The sequence below is a fragment of the Marmota monax genome, unplaced genomic scaffold, assembly GCF_021218885.2.
Source record: "Marmota monax isolate L192 unplaced genomic scaffold, Marmota_monax_Labrador192_F-V1.1 WCK01_AAM20220418_F8-fsc01074, whole genome shotgun sequence".
NCBI lineage: Eukaryota > Metazoa > Chordata > Mammalia > Rodentia > Sciuridae > Marmota > Marmota monax.
In genome coordinates, this window is record NW_026694766.1 from 59,617 (window position 1) to 73,958 (window position 14,342).

The 14,342-nt window shown below is 34.6% G+C and overlaps 1 protein-coding gene across 1 annotated transcript in view; it reads left to right on the top strand.

The window, feature by feature from the left end:
• The window catches only part of LOC124079532 (E3 ubiquitin-protein ligase UBR2), a gene marked incomplete at its 3' end in the record, with an annotated part of 55,586 nt that overhangs the window by 21,982 nt on the left and 19,262 nt on the right, over positions 1–14,342 (top strand).

Sequence of the window (14,342 nt, forward strand, 5' to 3'; positions counted from 1 at the left end):
TTATGCTTTCCTCAGTGATTATCCTACATATGGATAATCTCTGGGTTATTTGTGTAGTGTCTTGCTTAATGTCTTAGCATTTAGGCCCTTCTCAGCAAAAACATCTTTGTCCTTCCCCAACCTTATGTTTTTCTCTGGTTGTGAGAGGAATAGTTTGCAGGGCTGAGATCAGGCAAGGGACCTGAAATATCTTGTCAGACCTGTTTTCTTAAGCTCTTGACCCACTGCTTATGTCTAATTGCTGCCTAGCATTTTCCCCGCAAGAATTGGAGACCCTGAAATCTTTTAGAGAAGCAGATGTCATTGAAATCTTTGGCTGCTTCCTGCTGGTGAGGGTCATGGGCCTAGGGAACAAGAGCCTCACATTCTTGCTGTCTGTCAGAGGGACATAGATGTTCCAGAGGTCCACAGTAAGTCAGGAGTGGTAGACAAATGGTTGATCTCTGAGTGATAATTGAGTCTTGACAGCTTGGACCTTATCAGGCAGCTGTATTTAAAGAGAACTTGGTAGAGGCACATAGTCTGGTAGTACAGAATAGAAGACATAGAGACAAACCCACACATATACAGTCATATCATCCTTGACAAAGAAGCCAAAAACATACATTGAAGAAAAGACACCCTTTTTAACAAATAGTGCTGGGAAAACTGATTATTTATATGTAGAAGAATGAAACTGGATCCTTATCTCTCACCCCTGCACAAAATCAACGTAAAATGGATCAAAGACCTAGGAATTAGACCAAATACTGTCCAACTGCTAGAAGAAAATGCAGGGTCAATACTTAGCATATAGGCAGAGGTGACAACTTTTTCAGTATGACCCCTGAAGCTCAGGAAACAATACCAAGAGTTAATAAGTGGGATAATAATAACTTAAAAAGCTTCTGCACAGCAAAGGAAACAATTAGGAATGTGAAGAGAGAATTTACAGAATTGGGGGAAAAAATCTTTGCAATCTACTTTTTGACAGGATTAGTATGTCTCATATATGCAAGCTAGAGAGGCAAAAGGAAAAGAAAAGGCGGGGCCAGGAATCTCATGAAAATCAAAGGAAAATCAGTGGCAGAAAGGTATCAGGGATGGGGAGGGGAGGGAAAGAGGAAATGCTGGGAAATGATACTGGCCAAATTATAATTTTATATTTTGTGTATGTACAAATATGTAAACAAATCTCACCGTTATGTACAACTGTAATCCCCAGCCTTGTTTTTTTTTTTTTTTTTTAGTATTTATTTTTTAGCTTTAGGTGGACACGATATCTTTATTTTTATGTGGTGCTGAGGATCGAACCCAATACCTCACGCATGCCAGATGAGCGCGCTACCACTTGAGCCACATCCCCAGCCCCCTGTTTTATATTTTATTTAGAGACAGGGTCTCACTGAGTTGCTTAGTTCCTCACTTTTGCTGAGGCTAGCTTTGATCCTCCTGCCTTAGCCTCTCAGGCTGCTTGGATTACAGGTGTGCATTGTATGGTTAGAATTTTGATGAGAGTTTAGCAATTGATAAGACAATTTAGTTTTATTGTACACAGCGTTTTAAGATAATAATCGTAACTGACAATCATTATGCCAGTACTATCAGACTTTTTTGAGTTTTATAAAGTGCCAAAAGTCATGCAGTGAACCCAATCGGTAATAATCATAACTGAAAACCTGACAGTTATTGTGCCAGAACCATCATTTTACAAAGTCTAGAATATTTATGTCAGTAACATAACATTTATTATTGTAAATAGCAGTCGTGTAAGTAGAGTTGTAAACCAGATTTTATCAGAATTATAAAGTTATAATTTAAAGGATTTCAAAACAAATAGATATTTAAAAAAACTTAAATTTTTTTGAATTTTAAAATTCTTTTTAGTTACACATGACAGTAGAATGTATTTTGAAATTTATACATATGTGGAGTGTAACTTCTCATTCTTGTGGTTGTACGTGATGTGGAGTTACACTGGTCGTGTATTCACATATGAACATAGGAAAGTTCTGTCCGATTCATTCTGTTGTCTTTCCTATTCCTACCCCTCCCCCCCACCCCACCCCCTTCATTCCCCATTCTTCTGTATTCTCTCTGTTCCTCCTATTATTGTGTGTTAGCATCCATATATCAGAGGTAACATTTGGCCTTTGTAAACCTTATTTTTTTTTAAATTTTTTAACTTTGTTTTGTTTATTTATTTTTATGTGGTGCTGAGGATTGAACCCAGTGTTTCATACATGTTAGGCAAGCGCTCTACCGCTGAACCACAACCCCAGCCCCCTGTAAACCTTAATTTTTTAAAGACTTTAGTTTTTGTTAGAAATTAATACTTAATAAAAGGCAGCAGAAAATCCCAAGATATCTTTTTCTTTTTTTTTTTTTTTTTGTACCGAGGATTGAACTCAGGGGCACCTGACCACTGAGTCACATCCCCAGACCTATTTTGTATTTTATTTACAGACAAGGTCTCACGGAGTTGCTTAATGCCTCCCTTTTGCTGAGGCTGGCTTTGAACTCAATATCCTCCTGCCTCAGCCTCCCAAGCTGCGGGAATTACAGACGTGCGCCACTGCACCGGGCCAGTTTGTCAATTTTTTAATAAAAATAGTTTTTAGTTGTAAATGGACCTTTATTTTATTTATTTATATGCAGTGCTGAGACTCAAACCCAGTGCCTCACACATGCTAGGCAAATGCTTTACCAAACTACAACCCCAGCCCTCAAGTTTTATTTTTAAGAAAGACTGCTAAGATTAGGATTGCAGGACTGGGGTTGTAGACTACAGGACAGCGGTAGAGTGCTCACCTAGTGCATGTGAGGCCCTCAATTCGACCCTCAGCACCACGTAATAAATAAATAAATAAATAAACAAAAGGTGTTGACAACTACAACTAAAAAATAAATATTTAAAAAAAAGATTAGGATTGCATTTAATATGAACATCATTTTGGAGACAATTGACATTTTAACAAATTGAGTTTTCTGGTCCTTGAATATTTTCTGTCTCCATTTATTAATGTCATCTTATAGTAATGTCTCATAGGATTGCAGGACTGTATAGTGTAGAAATTGTACATATCTTTTGTTATTTATGCTTGTTTTATGATACTATTATAAATTGAGATTTCTTAAGATTTTACTTTACATTTATTTTCTACCAGCTGTCAGTTTGTTTGTTTTTGTGTTTTTTTTTTTTTTGCTTGTTTGTTTGTTCCATGAGATTTTTCTCATAACCAATCATGTCCTCCTTGAGTGGAGACAGTGTTTTTTGCATTATTGTTCTGGTGAAAGTGGATGTCCTCAGCTTATTCTCAATCTTAGTGGAAAAGCATGTAGTCTCTCACCGTTAAGTATGATGTTAGGTGTACTTTTCTTTTAAATACCCTTTATATCACTGTGAGGAAGTTCCCTTCTATCCTTAGATTGCTAGGTTTTCTTTTTAAATATAAATAATTATTAAATGTTGACAAGTGCTTTTACAGCATCTATTCAGATGGTTATAGTTTTTCTTTTTTATGTCCATTAGTATAGTTATTGCATTGATTGATATTTCAAATGTTTTTGTTACTGGAATTAATTCCACTTTGCTTTTTCTTTTTTCTTTTAGTGTTTACTCTAGAAATTACAATATGCATCTTTATCTCCCCAAGGTCCATTTTTTAATTATGTCATCAAAAAAATATAGAACTTTGTATTTTCTTGTCATATGTACTGCATCAAAAAACATGATAAACTTTACAAAACACTATTATAATTTTTGCTTTAACAGCTGAGTTTTTTAAAGAAATTGAAGAAAAAATCCATATTGCCTTGATATTAAACCACATATATCTCCCTCCTGATGATCTTCATTACTTCTGGTAGACCAGGGTTAGCACATTTTTTTTTTCTGTAAAGATCTAAGAAATTGAATATATTAGGCTGTGCAGGCCCCAAACAGTCTTTGTTGTGCCTTCTTTATGTCTTCTCCCCCCACCACCACCTTTCAAAATGTAAAAACTATTCTTAATTTGCAGGTTGTAGAAAGACAGTCTGTGGGTCAGAGTTGGCTAGATCCTTTTGTAGATACCAGCGACCATCTGGTTCTAATTCCTTCCAATCTGGTTATGAATTATCTCCATTTGTATTTTCTGAAAAAAATTTTTTAACACTTTATATTCTCTTTTTTAACTACTTTCTGGGAATAATACATTCTCACACAATGCTTTTGTCACTAGATGTATGGAATTAATTCTCCAATTCCTCAAACACTGGCTTCATATTCTACAATTTAATTGAGTTCTGACTCTATATACCTGGAGTTATTGTCAGATTCCACCCAAGAGCTCAGCCCTACAAGACTACCCTCTGCTGCATATATCAATCAAAAGTAATAAAGTGTCACCTGTGCTTTTGGGGTTCCCACAAATCTCTCCTTGGGTTCAATTAATTTGCAAGAATAGTTTACAAAACTAAAAGAAATTTACCAGTTTATAAAGGATATAGAAGCATGCCTGTAATCCCAGTGGCTTGGGAGGCTGAGACAAGAGGATCGAAAGTTCAAAGCCAGCCTCAGCAAAAGCGAGGTGCTAAGCAATTCAAGTGAAACCCTGTCTCTAAATAAACTACAAAATAGGGCTCAGTGGCGGAGTGCTCTTGGGTTCAATCCCTGGTACAAAAAAAAAACAAAAAACAAAAAAACAGCCACATAAAAAAGATATATAGGGCAAGAAATGGGAGAAGGGGTATGGAATCTGCATGCTACTCTCTTGGCACTTCCACGTAATTCAGCAGTCTGGAAACTCATCAGGTCTTCATGTTCAAGAGTTTTTATAGATCTTAATCTCTTAATCCTACCCCCTTCCCAAATTTCAGTGGAAGGGCTAAAATTTCCAACCCTCTAATCACTTGGTTTTTCTGTAACTGTCTCATCCAGAGGCTATCTAGGGGCCCCACCCTCAGAAACTTCATTAGCATAAATTCACATTTCTTACTCTTAAGTATGCTGATAACTGTAGGTTTTTCGGAGATATTCTTTATCAAGTTGAGTAAATCCACTTGAATCTAATGTATGAAATATGATATGTCAAGAGCTTTGTAATGTTTTGAACAACCAATAAAGAAAAAAAAAGTTGAATAAATCCACCAAATTCCTCTTTTGTTGAGAGTTTTTATCATGAGTAAACACTGCTTTTATCAGATACTTTTTCTGTATCTATTGATATGATCATGTGATTTTTCTTCTTTAGCCTGTTGATGTGATGAATTCTATGATTTTAACATGTGAACCAGATTGGCATAGCTGGGATAAATCCTACTTGGTCATTGTGTGTAATAATTTTTATAACATTGTTGGGTTCGATTTAATATTTTGTTATGTTCATGAGTGAAATTGATCTGTAATAGTTTTCTTGTAATGTCTTTGTCTGGTGTTGGCCTTAGAATGATGCCAGCCAAATAGAATGAGTTAGGAAGTGGTGCTTCTGCTTCTATGTTCTGGAAGAGATTGTGGAGATCCAGTATAATTTCTTTCTTAACCATTTGATGGAATTCACCAGTGAACCCATTTAAGTTTGGTGCTTTCTGTTTTGGAAGGTTTTTAATTATTGACTCCTTCTTTAATAGATATAAGCCTATTCAGATTGTCTTTTGCACTCTTTGAAGGATGTTTTTCCTGTATATTGAATTCTCCATTGACAGTTATTAGTTTGTTGCTTTTTTGTTTTCCCTGTCAACATTTAAAATATCTTGATTCCAGCGTTCTGATCTTTGTTGTTTCTGTTAATGTTAGCTGTCATTAGCATATTTATGTTTCCTTGTATGAAATGTATTTTTGGATATTAGCAATTTGATTTCTATATGCCTAAACATATGTTCTTCATTTATGATCTTGGGATTTAGTGAGCTTCTTGAATCTATAAGTGTATCTCTTTCACTACATTTGGGAAGTTTAGGTTATTATTTCTTAGATACTTTTTCTGGCCCCTCCCTTTTTTTTCATTCCTGGGACTCCAGTTACACAGTAGTAGAATTGAGACTTTAATTGGTACAGTATCACATGTATATAACTTACATTTTAAAATTATACATGTGTAATATGAATATATTTATGTCTAGTACATGCTCAGAACATTTTAATAAATGGAATATATGATCAAAAGAAAATAAGAAGATGACTTTTAAAAAAATTTTTGTAAATGGACACAATACCTTTATTTTATTTATTTATTTTTATGTGATGCTGGGAATAGAACCTATTGCCTCACATATACTAGGCAAGTACTCTATCACTGAACTGTAACCCCAGCCCCAAGATGACTGTTTTATACAAAGGTCTCATTTCAGAGATCCTTGACTGTTCTAGAGACACTGACTTTCACCATTTATACCTTTAATATGGCAGTTAACAACTGGTATCATCACTGTTTATATTTGTCTTTTTTGTTAAATGATGGACTCCTCTAGAGGACAAGGTTCTCTGGCTTTCCTCATCTTTATAATTATGTGAAAATAGAAAGACAGTGTCTTTCAGATTGATATTTAAAAATCTGCAAATGTTTTATATAAAAGGCAAACTAAAACAGACACTATTGAAAGCAGGAGGAAAAGCAGTGGATAAAAATATACAGGGAAGTAATATGATACAAAAGGAAGCTAGAATACCAGTTTTCATATCTAACGTATCTAATTTGGGTAGAAAGTATAAGGAATGCAAATAGCCCATAAAATAGTATAGAAAGAAATTTTATACTGGTAAATGAAGCAAAAAGTAAAGAAGAAATAATGAATATCCATAATGAATATTCTTTTTTTGGGGGGTGGAGTACCAGGGATTGAATTCGACCACTGAGCCACATCCCCAGCCCTATTTTGTATCTTATTTAGAGGCAAGGTCTCACTGAGTTGCTTAGTGCCTTACTTTTGCTAAGGCTGGCTGTGAACTCGTGATCCTCCTGCCTCATCTTTCTGACACACTGAGATTACAAGCATGTGCCATTGCACCCAGCCATAATGAGAACATTTCTACACTTAATAATAGTCTCAGTATACATCAAGTGATAACCAACGAAACTGCAAGGAGAAATAGAAAAATCAACAATTAGAGAATCTATAGAACTATTCCAAGAGAATTTAGTTACATGTGGTGCTGAGAATCAAACACAGTATATACTTTCAAGTATACACAGAACATTTACAAAAGCAATTTGTATGGTATTGGCATAAGAAAAGACAGTAGAATTGAGAGTTAAATATTTGTGTTTGTAACCAGTAATTCTCACAAGAATCCCAAAACAGTTCAGAAGCAGGAAGAGTAGTTTTTTCAAGAAATGGTGCTAAGACTGGATACTCACTGAAAAGAAGGAAGTTGGACCCATGCTTTATGAACTCAAAATGGATCAAAGGCCTAGATGTAAGAGCTAATATTTGTAGGAAAAAAAACAGTGTAAAACTTTATGATCCTAGATTAAACAGTGGCCTTTTAGATCTGACATCAAAAGCACAAGCAGGGCTAGAATTATAGCTCAGTAGTAAAGCTCCTGCCTATCATATGGGAGACCCTGGGTTTGATCTCTTGCAACACACACACACACACACACTGCAAGCAGTCACAAGGGGAAAAAAACAGATAAATTGGGTTTCTTAAAAATTTTGTGCATCAAATAACACTATTAAGAAAGTAAAAAGAGGGCTGGAGTTGTGGTTCAGCGGTAGAGCACTTGCCTAGTGTGAGTGAGGCCCTGGATTCGATCCTCAGCACCACATAAAAATAAAAATAAAGGTATTGTGTCCAGCTACAACTAAATAAAATAAAATATTTTAAATAAATAAATAAAGTGTCATGTCCAACTACAACTAAAAAATAAATATTAAGAGGAAGTAAAAAGAGGGGCTAGAGTTGTGTCTCAGTGGTAGAGCACTTGCCTAGCAAGTATGAGGCACTGTGTTTGATTCTCAGCACCACATGTAACTAAATTAAATAAAAAGACAACCCTCAAATACAAATATTTGCAAAACATATCTAATAAGGAACTGGAATTCCAAATATATAAGGAATTCTTAAAACAACAAAAAGACAACCCAATTTAAAAATGGGCAAGGATTTGAATAGTCATTTCTACTAATGACCAGTAAACATCATTAATAATTAGGATTGCAAGTTAAAACCACCTTACTACTTCACACCAATTACGATGACTGTAATTTTAAAATGAAGACAATAATAAATATTGGCAAGGATTTAAAAAAATTGTAACCCTTCATACATTGTTAATGGGAATATAAAAATGGTGCGGCTGCTTTGGTAAACAGCCGGCAGTTCCTTAAAGTGTTAGCCATAGAATTACCTTATGTCCCAGGAATTCTACTCCAGGGTATATACCCAGAAGATTTGAAAACAGGCATTCAAACAAAAGCATGTATATGCGGCACAATTCACAGTTGCCAGGAGATGTAAAAACAACCAAGATGTCCAGGAACAGATGAATCAATAAACATTACCCATACAAAGGAATTAAATACTAATAAAATGTAGGTGAACCTTGAGAAAATTGTGCTAAGTGAAGGAACCCAGTTACAAAAACAAAATCATATATTATATTTGATTTCGTGTACATGAAATGTTCAGTAAATCCATGGATCTATAAAGTAGATTAGTGTTTGTCGGGGTTGGGAGAGGGGAGTTTGGGAGGGAAGAAAGGGGATTTACTGGTAATGAGTACAGGGTTTCTTTTAGGGATGATAGAAAGTGTTCTAGAATTAATGACAACGTTTTATAACATTATGCGTATTCTCTAAGAACCACTAAGTTGCACACTTTAAAAGGGTGAATTTTATAGTATGTAAATTAAATCAATTTTTTAAACAAGCTCAATTAAAAAAAACTTTTCTTTATGCATTTGCATCAAAGGAACAACAATAACTACAGATAAGAGATTTGGTTGGCACCATCTTCACTAGATGGAACAAAAAGCCAGTAATAAGAGATATTAAGTCAAAAAAAAAAAAAAAAAAGAGATATTAAGTCAACATCCTATGCTCCCTGTTGTGGCACATTGAGAAAGATACAGGATCATTTCTATGATACTCTTGCCAAAATGTGTAATTCAATCTAAGCATGAAAACATCAAATCCAGATTGTAGGAAATCGACAGAATTATTGACCAGTACTCTTTCAAAGTGTCATGGTCACGAAAGTTGAGAGAAGAGTCAGGAACTGTCACAAACTAGAAGATACTAAGTAGTTAGGACAACTATAGTTATGACAACTAATGCAACGTGGGATCGTGTATTGGATCTTGGACAGTTAACAGATCTCAGTGGAAGAACTGATGAAATTTGTATAGGTCTGTAGTTAATAATATTGTGCCAGTGTTCATTTCTTGGTTTTGATAATAATACTAAGCTTAACATTAGCTGAAGCTGGGTATCAGTATAAAGGAACTCTCTACTGTTTTTTGTAACTTTTCTAAGTTTCAAAATTAAAAATAAGGTAAACATTCAAAATTAAAAAATAAGGTAAACATTCCATCAGGAAGTTGGGAAATGAATAGGGCAAACTCAAATAAGAAAGGAAATTAAGATAAGGTCAGAAAATGAAACACAAGAAGTTGAGGCATTGACTGTTTAGAATTATTAATATGTTAAGTTTCTGGCAAAACTGATTAAGAAAAAGAGAAGATACACATATATCAAAATGGAAAACTGATAAACTTGTTGCATTCCTTTTAATGGTGTGTCATATTGCAAAGCTGGGGCTTTTTTGTTGCTGTGACAGAAAAGCAAATACATTGTAAAAACTTAACATGGAATAGGAAATAAAGTTGGCAGTATTTTCTAAAGTTAAGAAGTTGAGGGCTGGGGATGTGGCTCAAGGCGTAGCGCGCTCACCTGGCATGCGTGCGGCCCGGGTTCAATCCTCAGCAACACATACAAACAAAGATGTTGTGTCCGCCGAAAATTAAAACAATAAATAAAAAAAAAATTCTCTCTCTCTCTTCTCTTTAAAAAAAAAAAAAAAAAAAAAGAAGCCTACCAGGTGCTGAGTTGTGAACTGATTTGATGAACAGAATTGGCATGTCTTTTGGTCTAGTGGTGCCATTGAAAGTTTGAGAACCTCTGAAATATAAGGATATGAAGAACTAAATGCTAAATTCGTAAACAGATGAAACATAAATTCCTAGAAAAAATGAATATAAGTTGAATACAGTATAAAAATATCAGAATGATAATCAATTATCTTCCCAAAATCCCTCACCTAGATGACTATACAGATGAGTTCCATCAAATTATTTTAATTTTTTTTTTAGTTGTAGATGGACACAATACCTTTATTTAATTAATTAATTTATTTTTTATGTGCTGCTGAGGATCAAACCCAGTGCCTAATGAGCTAGGCAAGTGCTCTACCAGTGAGCTACAACCCCAGCCCCAGTTCCATCAAATTTTGAAGGAACAATTCCTTTCTTACATATCTTAATTATAGAAACTGGGAAAGCAGTGAGAGGCTGCCTTATTCTTTATGAACTAGTACAATTTTGATTCTTAAACCCTGATAAAAACAATACAAAAGGATATGTTATAGAACCATTTCCTTTATTAATATATATGGAAGGATCCTAAGTAAAATATTAGCTATTTCAATCCAAAAATACACTGAGAATGATACATAGAATCAGGTGGATTTATTTAGTTCAGGAGTCAAAGGTAGTTCATCTGTAAGGGTTATTAATGCAACTCAACTCACCATCTTTAATAGTTGAGAGAAGAAAAATGTTTCTCTGGTTTAATTCAGAAAAGTATTTTCTACCTTCCAATAATTGTGTATTGTAGAAAATCTTGGCAAACAACATAAATAAAAGAACTTTATTGGATTTTTGAACACTTAAACATAATTATTATGATGAATGTAAGAGACTTGACGTCTACTCATTGTTCAGCTTCAAAATTTGCTGTAAAATGTCAACTCTGTTTAATGTTTGCCTCATCCACACACAGCTTTTTCTGCCCCACCACTTTATTATTAAGCTAATTCCAGATGTGCCTTATTAGTAGATGATCAGAATGTAGTTTTTTTCTCTATAACCATTAACATCCTGAAAAATTAACACTAATTGTCTAATATCTAGCCATGGTTAAAATTGTCCTGATTGATTCATAAGTGTGGTTTCAAAGTTCAAATATTGTTGTCTTTGACTGCTGTGCCTTTTGGTGTTTTTAATTTTTTTTCAGAATAGTCTCACTAAGTTGCCAGGGTGGCCTCATTTGTTTCCTACTTTAGCCTCCTGAGTAGCCGGCTCCTCCCTCCTTCCTCTACTCTCCATTCTTCTTCGTTTTTCCATTTATGTGACTAAGAAACAAGTTCATTCTTTCTGTGGAATTTTCCATGTTATGAATTTGGCTGGTTGTGTCCTCATGGTGTTGCTTAACAGGCTTCTTAAATTCCTGTAGTAGGTTAGATTGAGTCCTGTTTTGGTTTTTGTATGGGAGAGGGGATTATTACTTCATAATAACTTTTTAACTCTTCAAATCAAAGGGGACATAATGCTTGACTGCTTTTATTTTAAGGTTGGGCTTTAGTACCTAGCAGTTAAAAATCATTATAAAGGTTACTTAGATCATTATTCCATTGTGAATAGCAAAATGCTGATTTATCATTTCTTCTTCATTTATTAGCTAGATGTCTATAAAAGAAAAACAGTCCCTCATCAACCTTTTGTTTACTTTGAAATAAAATTCATTCAGAAAAGGGAAGAATTGTGGACCTAATAATTTACTCTTGTAAAGATATTAGTAATCTTGATGTATTGTCAATAAGTTCCAAATAATCTGTCAAGTTTTTAGTTGGATATTTTTGAGAAACTCTGTAAATATCCTAAATGGTGTGTGGAAGAATTAAGGTTGTGGCCTGGGGCTGTGGCTCAGTGGTAGAGCAATAAATAAATAAATAAAGGTATTGTGTCCATCTACAACTAAAACAATTAAAAAAAAAGAATTAAGGTTATGAATAGCTTAGTTGACTTTAGAAAAGGAGGAAAAAAGGGGGACTTATGAGATTAAGACATATTACAAAGACATAATGATAACTATGTGGTTAGTATACGAACATGTAGATCTCTCAGAATATTAGAGAGTTTAGACATAGATCTATGGATGTGTGGGAACTTGATATAAAGTTAACAGTGCAATCAATAGAAACTAAATTATTTCACAAATAATGTTGAGGGGGCAAGTAGCTTGTTATATATGGGAAAATAAGACTCCTTTGCATCATATACAAAGGTAGACTCCCAATAAATACCAAATGTGGAAAAAAAACAAAAAGGTTAGAGGAAATGAAAAATATTTTTTGAGATGTGAGTTTGTACTCTTAAAACCTCAAAGTACAAACTAGATGTATATATTAATTTAATTGTACCAAATGGGGAGTTTTGATTATCAGAGACTCTATGAGCATAATTAACACACAGAAGTGGGAAATGGCAGACAGTATTGGCAATGTTTAATATTAACAAGCAATTAATACCCTCCAGAGTATACAAGGAATTCCTGCAAATAATAAAATGATAGCAATCCCAGCAGGAAAATTTGTAAAGTATATAAAAAGGAATTTATAGAAAAGGAAACCCCCAAATCAGCAAGCATATGAAGAGTTCCTCAACATAATTAACAATTAGAAAATGCAAATTAAAACAATAAGATATGTTTCATATATATCAGGCTGGTGCACATTAAAAAATTGAGCAATAAGAAGAGTTGCTGAAGGTGCAAAGCTATGAAGACCCTTATACATTGCCCATGGTCATGTAGCCTCTCTGAACAATAGCATATATATGACTCAGGTGTTCCACTCTTGATTTTATATGCAAATGACATCTCAAGTGGATTCAGGTAATAACATATGCAGGGATGTTCATTACAACATTATTTGTGGTAGGAAGGCATTGGTGGATATGTAAATGTTCAGTACTAGCATAGTAGAGGGTAAATTATTCCAGCTACAACTTTCAGCAACAGAACAATTCTGACACCAGATGTGTTGGTCTCCAGCAGACATCAAATGAGTGTCCTATAATTTGATTCAGTTCTGACATCATATACCACAAGTTCCACAAGCCTACCAGTCACTTCAGATGCATATTGCAAGGTCCCCCTCTTCAGTCCAACCAACTATGAAATTGGGGGTTTCAATGAACCCCTCCTTGAGTTTGATCAACTTACTAAAGCAGCTCGTAGAACTTAGGAAAACATTTTATTCAAGTTTACCCATTTATTGTAAGAGCTGTTTCAAAGGATACAGATGAATAGCCAGATGGAAGAGATACACGGGACAAGGCAGGTAGAAAGAGCCTCCTTGCCTTCTCTAGAATCCACCAGGGACCTCTATGTATTTACCAATCAAGAATCGCTCTGAATCCAGTCCTTTTGGAGTTTTAAGGAGGTTCCTGATTGATTATATCATTTGTCTATTGCTATAACTCAAACTTTAGCCCATCTCTCCTCCCTAGATGTGGAGGATTGGGGCTGAAAATTTAAATCTTTATTCTCATAGTTGGTTCCCCTGTCAAACAACCCCCATCCTAAGGCTGTCAAAGGATCCCCCAGCCATCTGCCAACTGTCATCTTATTAGAACAAGAAATCACCCAGGAAATTCCAAGAGATTAGATCTCTGTGTCTGGAATTGGGGTCTGAGACCAAATATTAGCAAAAGGATTCTCCTAGCACCTCTGTCTATAAGAATTTTAAAGCTCTATGTAAGAAACCACTGTTTCTTATTTTATACACACTCCATCTCATTTCATGAAATTAGAGATTCTCTGAAGATGTGATCCATAAATGTTATATAATTGGCAGTATGATTAAGGCAAATGAAACAACTTGGAGCACAACTAGCAACTTATCCACCCTATGGAACTGTTGCTCTCCCATTAATATGTCTTGGACCATATAGTTACATGAATACCAGACATATGGACCAAGTGAGGAGACCCATTTCAGTCTGTATGCTGAGCATATAGAATGTTTAATTTTCCCCTTTTAGTTAAGTAGAGATATAAGTTCTAATATTGTCTTCTTGCATTTCAGTTGACACCTCCCCTTTTGAGATATATATATATATCTCTTTGAAGACCCTTGGTCTCAAATACCTGTTTGGAGGAAGTTATTTTTAATTCCAAGTTATGAATCTTAAGAGTTTATACACATTTTTAATGTGTTCCATATACATCTGTATTTTTTAATATATAGTGTGATTTTCCCAAATCTTGGGGGAAATTTAACATTCTAGTAACAAATGCCTTGAAAGACCCTCTAGTACACATCTAGTACCTTAAAATGATTTCACTGTCAAAGATCTGACAGATCTTTGGGATTGATATTT